A 7,909-nucleotide genomic window follows, 5' to 3' on the forward strand; every position below is an offset into this window, starting at 1 on the left:
CCCATCTAAAAAAAAATTAAAAAATATTGGAATTGGAAAAAGTTCAGAAAAGGGCAACAAAAATGATTAGGGGTATGGAACGGCTGCCATATGAGGAGAGATTAATAAGACTGGATTTTTCAGCTTGGGAAAAAAGACTACTAAGGGGGAATATGATAGAGGTCTATAAAATCATGACTGGTGTGGAGAAAGTAAATAAGAAAGTGTTATTTACTCCTTCTCATAACACAAGAACTAGGGGTCACCAAATGAAAAATAGGCAGCAGGTTTAAAAAACAAAAAAACCCAAACAAACGGAAGTAATTTTTTTTCCACACAATGCACAATCAACCTGTGGAACTCCTTGCCAGAGGATGTTGTGAAGGCCAAGATTATAACAGGGTTCAAAAAAGAACTAGATAAATTCATGGAGGATAGGTCCATCAATGGTTATTAGCCAGTATGGGCAGGGATGGTATCCCTCACCTCTGTTTGTCAGAAGCTGGGAATGGGCGACTGGGGATGGATCACTTGATAATTACCTGTTCTGTTCATTCCCTTTGGGGCACCTGGCATTGGCCACTGCTGGAAGACAGGCTACTGGGCTAGATGGACCCAGTATGGATGTTCTTATGTTTAAGTAGCTGAAACAGAGGTTATGACAACAATGTCTGTTTTTAAATTTAGCCCTTTCTATTTTTAGGTCAGAAGGTTCCCACCAGACTTGGGATAAAAGGTTGATTTTAAAGCAGGGCAGGTTACTAGGAGAAACAGCTACATACAGTTGCAGCCTTCTGGAACCACATTTACCAGATGGAGAAGGAGGAAGCCACCACTCAGTTTAAAGCCTTCCATTCCTGATAGTTTACAGAGCCCCAGGAGAACACAACCCTGCAAATTGCTTCTTTGTTTCCAACAGCTTCTGATAGGCCTGTGAAGTCAGAACAGCCTTTTCATGGGATGAGGGAGCCAGAGTTCAAATGGGGCTTGCTTTATACCTAGGAAATGCAACATTAGTTTTTAATGTTAAGGATCCTTTCCATGCATGTCTCACACCCAGGTGCCTGGCACACCTTCACTCCTATTCACAAGGCTTTGGAACTACTAATCCATGATTTCACACCCTGCAGATACGACACAGACAGTTTAATGAACTAAGTGTAAATTACTGGTGGGGTGGCTGATCCTAAATTTACCAGGAGGTAAACTCTAAGTATCTCAGCAATGTGTAAGGTCCCTTAGCCTGCCTTCTAGGGGAAAGGCAGTGGGAGAGACACAGTTACTTCAGGTTTCAGAGTAGCAGCCGTGTTAGTCAGCTTTCGTGAGCTTATGCTCAAATAAATTTGTTAGTCTCTAAGTCTCCTTTTCTTTTTATAGTTAATTCAGTTGCCCTAGGAGAGCTCTCAGGATGTTAACTCCACTTTACAGGTATCCATGCTATGGAACTAGACGTGTTTAGCCCAAACAGCTTGGGGTGCGTGGTGTGTCTGTGTAGAGAGGGGGCCTAGCAAGAAGGCAAGAAAAAGATGAATTAACCCAGTCAGGACTAGGGCCCAGATTCTCCAAGCTATTTAGATGTCAGCAACAGACACCTCACTCTGTTCCAGCTCACTGACATTCCCTTGTAAATACTCACAAATGTCTAAGGCTGCTTTTAAAGGAGCTTGTCACAGGCACCCCCCTTCTGTGACTCTCTGCAAATCAGGAATCAGACCCGTGTACCACGTGGTACACAACAGGGCATTGCCATGAATATGCTGGTTTGCTGTATCCATCAAGTCATTCTGGAAATAGGAAGTTTGCCCCCAGCTATTGAAGTTTCAGCCAACCTAACGGTCCCAGCCCAAACAAGCCAATTTAATTTTGCATAACATTAAAGCTCTGAGCTGCCCCAGAAAGAGAACCAGGCTGCAGAGTGGGTCACTTAGATCTTTAATAAAATATACAGTTTGCATTCCATGCATAGATATAAAATTACTTTACATGCTTTTTAATTTGCATAATTCTTTCAGTTAACACGGTTTTCACATTTAAATACATTTTGCTACTGGAATATTTGAATGAAGGGAAACCCCTTCTTTTATTGTGTAGTAGGAGCTGGTAGACTCCCAGAGCAGAAGGGTAATCCCTCAGTGATCACTTCTCTCTGGGAGAATGAGTGAGGCTTGGATCACAGCGATGTTGATTTCTTCATACTGGAAGACTCTGATGAATAATATCAGTCTAGCTGCCTTTCATCGCTCAGTGTCTCTCTTGGAACCAGTTTACAATGCACTCATGTTGTCCTTCCTGCGTGGATTTGAAAGGACTAAACAGCTGTTTCTCGTTGTCTAACTCCTCCCTCTGAGCAGCTGCTCCTATGCTGCTGTGTTGCTGAGAGCTGCCATCCCTACAGCTGAATGAAAATCGGCAGGGGTTGTTAGCAGGGGTTTTAGGCCCAGATTTTCACACATGCACAGGCATAAGTGTGCACATGCACATTTGATCCCTTTGAATCAGTTAGCAGTTGTGTGCCCGTGTGCGCTACCCTAGCTGCGTGCACAGATGGCCAGTTGGGACATCTCATTGCAGAAACTACACACCTTGGTTATTCATCTGCACAGATACGACAACCAGGGCTTCATGGATTTGTGACCATATTATGTTCTGAGACCTTTAAATGTTGGAGCATCCACATTGTCCTCCAAAAATCTGACTTTAAAAAAAAAAAAATACATACATTTCACTATTCAAGCAAATACTCAAACTGTAGAGCCTGGGATAAGAAAAATATCTGTGTGATTAACACTGAGCCAGGAGCTCTTCTATCAGCAACCCTAATAGGAAACCCCTGTGTGTGTGTGTGTCTATTTGATCCCTCGGTCTGCAGCCTTTACTGTATTTCCTGTCCAGTCAGTAATCTGCAACATCCTAGCACCCAAAGTGATTCTAGGCTTGAACTCATGGCAGCTCCCTGTGCTAGTGAACTCAAAACATAACAGGCCAAGTCCTCAGTTCCCCTCCCTGGTAGTTGGGGTCCCCTAACAGAGGGGAATTCTGGCATGGCATAAAGCTGGCTCTATGGCGTCTACTCCCAGCTCCCACCTCTCTACCAGTGTAAGGAGCTGGAAGGGATGTGACACTCCAGCAGTCTCTAGCTGGCAGAGTGGTCCCTGCTGGACCACTCCCCAGCCCACCCTGGGATCAGAGGAACAAAGAGGTGGCTCAGAATCAACTTTCCCAGCTCCTCACATCCCACACTGAGCCCAGCTCAGCCAGACCCAAAGATACAGCTTGATATTTACAGCCTTTGTTTCTGCAGCAAGAAAGCTGCCTATTAAAACCCAGCATCCTTGGCCTCTACATGAAGAGTCCCCTCTCTACAGGGCTCTGCTTGGTTTCCAGGGAAACACCCTCTCCCCAGCATCAAGGTGCACAGATACTATAGTGATCAGGGACCATAAAAGGGAAGCAGATTCCCCGGTCAAGGAGTCCCTGTAGCAATGGTTCATTCACAAGTAGATGGTGAGAGCTCATATAGCAATTGGTCCCAGGCTTTAGGAGGAGGCTTGGCAGGGAGCCCAGGCCCATGCACCATGGATGGCAATAAATTATAATCAGAACATCTCAGGTTAAAACAACAACCACTTATTAATTCTAATGCATCCTGAGGTCTAGTCTCGTCACTTTCCCCTTTAGTTCTAACCTGCTTTTCCTGATCTTGGTGGCTGCAGAGTGATTAAATCATCCCTAGAAGTCAATATTGAAGGTAAATGTAATGTAATTTTTTTTGGCTGAGGCCATGGAAACAAATTGGCTGCAGCGACAAGAAAATTTTTAGAGCTTTGACCTTCCCAATGCCCCTTCCCTTGATCCCCCCGGCCATACTGGCTCAGAAAATGATGCTTGTTGGTATGCTCCAGTGGAGGGCATGCAATCAAAGTATTTCCATTTGCATATAATCCATTTATAACATTAAGGGCAGATTTTCAAGGCTTATAGTTAAGCAATTGCAGGCCTGATTGGCACAGACATTTCCTGCAACTCAGGTCACTGCAAACAAATGGCTGGCTCTGGTCACCTGCACATTGACCCAATATGCATAGGTGTGTTAACAGTGCACGGAGATACAGTTACACCCCTCCCACCCCCATCTTCATACACTCAGTGTGGAGTAGCACAGAAGTCTCATTCCATCCCGACCCACCCCCACCTTCTAAGCTTTGCACAATGCTCGTTGCCTTTGGACACAAACAGAACAACTAATCTAGCAGTTGAGCAATGCGGAGCTGGGGTTTGTGTGATAAAGCCTCCTGCTTTGCTGCAATACAGGGCAAGGAATGCCCTAAATCAGGTTGTGGGTTTTTTTTGTTTTTTTAAATCTTTTAGCGGTTTCCCAAATTCCTCCCATCTCTGTAGGCACCGGGGCTGCCTAGAAGCTACTTTTGCACTTGAGAAAGATGATTGTCTCCATGTCCAGTGCAGATATGCTCCCTTCTAATGCTTTGCAAGGGTATCAAATCCCATTCATTTGAAGGGAGTTAGATTAGCATTTCTCTGTGGTTACAGGAGGGCAGAGAAGCTCTAGAAGAGCTATTTTCTGCACTTAACTACAATGGGATAGAGCCTCAGTTGGTGTAAATCAGTGTCATTGCTCTGAACTCAGGGGAGCCATGTCAAATTGATGCCCACTGGCGGTCTGTCCCTGGGTCTCATGGAACAAGAGGCTCTCAAGGGAAATCTTTGCTAACCTTTATAAAGCAAACTGAACCAAGTTAGCTTGTTGCCCCAGGTTACAGATCCCTAAATGTTACAAAGGGGGCCTGGCTTCTACAAAGAAAGAATGAACCTTTACCCAGGCCATGAACAAGAAACGTTGGTGCCTTTCCAGAGCTGTCAACCTTGCTGTTTGTTAATGGCTTGGTTTGGGACAGGTTGTGCCCGTTGGGTGGGAGGAGGGGTAGAGGGAGAGACACTCACATAATTGTATTTTCTGCTCTTGATACTGAAGACCCTAATAGCTAAATGTGTGGTACAATACACCCTATGCTGGCTCCAGCCTTACGTCGAACGGGACATAAGGAATTGCTTTCAAAGACTAGGAAGTCCCAGGAAGGGACAGTGCAGGGAGTACCTGCCACTTCCGGTTTCTGGGGGATTACAGCTGCGGAGGGTCTGTTCCTACTTGGACTTTTCTGGCTAGATTTACTCTAGAAGCTTCCAGAAAGCATGGCCAGTGGGGCTGGGTTAAAGCTGAGCGCCTCTGGCAGAGGCCTCTGCAGTGCATGGTGCCCAGAAGAACACTGCTCTGCCCAGATCCCAGACAGCACGCCGTCTACTCCAATGCAGCAAAGGCCGGGCCCAGCCCAGCTCACTTTAGCCTCACAAGGAGGGCTTGGCCTATTGCTTGGCTTTGCAGCAGCCCACGGAGGGCGACAGCATCCCTTTCACCGCCATCACCCACACAGCAGCCTTTCCCTCACCAACCAGCTGCTTCATGCCAGCCTGGGTTCCTTTGCCATGTGCAGTCTCCAAGGGGGCAGCTTCTAAGCAGTTATGACCCATACAGTCCAAATGGACCCCACACCCCTTCTCCTACCGCTGGGCCCAGAGGAGCCCCGTTCTGTCTCGCCTACCCTGCCCTTAAGGCCCCTGAGCAGGGGCGGTGGAGCATTCCCGCCTCTGGCTGCCTGCAGCGAGCCCCAGCCCCTGAACTCTGCTGGCTTCCTTTAGCACAATTTCACGTGAGCACCACTTGTCTTTGTGAGCAAACTAATCTCCATCTGCTGGCTGTAAGGTTCTTTGTTAGGGGGAACACTACTGAATTCATTACAGTCACTCAGGGGTCCTGCTCTGGAGCCTGCTGAAGCCAATGGAGAGACTCCCCTCAACTGCAGTGGGTTTTTGGGTCAGGCCCCGAACAGGGACAGAGATTAGCACTGCGTTTTCAGAAACCCCTGGGCCAGCCTGGCTGTCTCAGACCCTCCATCACGCTGGGAGGCCTGTCAGTCTGAGTGGCTGTTTTCCCAACCACTCCCAGCAGGAAGCCTAGCCTGCTGATGCTGTTGGAGAGCAGAAGAGGCAGCTCAGCGTCTGACACCGTGACCAGCGCAGGGGACTCGAACGTGGCTTGAGGGGAGTGCTTTTATTTTTAGAAAGACAAATTGGTTATTTTTTCCCCTTTGATGACGTTACCAAGAAACATGACCTAGAAACCCAAAAGCCACCCTGGAAACAAGGCAGATCTGTAGAGAGCCCAGCTATGTCAGTATCCTGGAGGTACACTCACCGCAGAGATGCCTCCTTGAGTCTCATCCAGGGATTAGCTCTCATCCAGTCTGATGCCCCCTCCTTTGGCTGCTCACCCCATAGGCTTGGCCTCTGGACTCAGGTTACTCCCTCTTCGTGACTCAGCCCTCCAGGCAGGTCACTATAGTCCTCCCCTTCAGGGACAACAGAGTCCCTCCGGACCAGCTGGCAAGGTGATATCTCCCACAATCCTGTGCCACTTCCCAGCAGCTGGTAGGGGAACCCAGGCCCACTTGCTACTCTAGGTTCTAGTCCAGGGACCCTATAATCTGCAGCCAAGGTCTGCACAATCCTTCACCTTGATTTTCCTTCCCTGGGCTCCTTCCTACTACACCTCCCACAGGCTTTCTTCTCCATGCTTCTGGGTAAACCCTACCTTCAGGGCCAGGATCCTAGGGCTTCTCTCTCTAGGTTTCTTTCTTTTCCCTCTTTAACCCATAGGTTAACTACCACCTTCCACACTACAGCCCCTTTCTACCACAAACTTCCTAGCTGTATACCTTAGTCACCCCTCCCCATCAGCCATTAGTCATTTTCAATCAAGCCCACTCTCCACCAGGTGTGGCCTGCAGGGTTAATTTGACCTATCTGTACCATTTTAATCTCTCAGAGTTGGTGTGGGGTGAACACCCCATCACAGGCAGTTAGCACTGATATACCATCAGTTGACATGAGTTTATATCATTTCTGCTCCTGATTTCCCCCTATGCACAAGACACCTAGCTAGTCAAACTCAAACAGTTAGGCCCCAGTCCCGCCCATGCTTAACTCTATGCACTGTGAATTACCCCAAGGAAATCAGTGGAGCAACTCACAGCCTGCAAAGGTAAGCAAGTGCATAAATCCTGGCTGGGACATTACACTTAAAACAACAAACCAAAGTAGTGGATGTTTCAAAGGCACCGAGAACTCACCGGGGGTCAGATTAAAATGAGCCCCCTCACACAGCTCTGATTTTTCATTTATTTCTGAGAGCTAATAGTGGGCTTGTTTGGTTTATGCAGGGAACTTCCCTTACCAGTTTGTAACTGGCTGGTTTCCCATTTGGTCCAATGGTGAGCTGCATTTTCTGTGTCTTGACCTATGTCATCAGATGTGTCAGAACTGCATCTCTTGTTGGAGAGTCATTGATCCTTTTTTGGAAATTCTGTTTAAGATGTTTTATCAATAATTTCTTTTGCCTTATAGTTGGTGGGAGTGAATGGAAAATCTTTTACATGAGTCAACAGGCCAAATCCCAGCCTGGTGTGACTCTGCTGAAGTCAGTAGAGTTACACCAAGGATCAATGTGTGTCCCTGAGTGTTTTTAATTGCTTCTGTCTGTGTTTATTCCTGTTTACTGCTGGCGGGCAGGGCAGAGATCAGTGATGAGTAAGGCTACAATTTAGTCACGGAGGTCACAGCAGTCATGGATTCCGTGACTTTACCGGGCCTCCATGACTTCTACGGCTTCAGGAGGCAGAGCTGGGACTGTGCGCCCCTGCCCTAAAACTGGGGCTGGCTGGAACCAGGACCCTGCAGCTCTAGCCCTGCGGTTTCTGCTGAGGGCTGCAGCTGGGCCGCACACCCCTGTCCTGCAGTTGTGACCAGCTCTGGAGCCGGGGCTGTGCCCCCGCCATGGCAGGGGGCTTGGTCTGTCAGT

The 7,909-nt window shown here is 47.6% G+C and overlaps 1 long non-coding RNA gene across 1 annotated transcript; it reads right to left on the bottom strand.

Moving 5' to 3' along the window:
- Positions 1-1,894: 1,894 nt before the first annotated feature.
- Positions 1,895-7,901, bottom strand: LOC122462754. The gene is made up of 2 exons (XR_006285503.1): positions 6,248-7,901; positions 1,895-2,674 (listed from the first exon to the last, which is right to left on the bottom strand). It is a non-coding gene; the product is annotated as an uncharacterized LOC122462754 (long non-coding RNA).
- Positions 7,902-7,909: the final 8 nt, after the last annotated feature.

This window comes from Chelonia mydas, chromosome 13 (assembly GCF_015237465.2).
Source record: "Chelonia mydas isolate rCheMyd1 chromosome 13, rCheMyd1.pri.v2, whole genome shotgun sequence".
Taxonomy (NCBI): Eukaryota; Metazoa; Chordata; order Testudines; family Cheloniidae; genus Chelonia; species Chelonia mydas.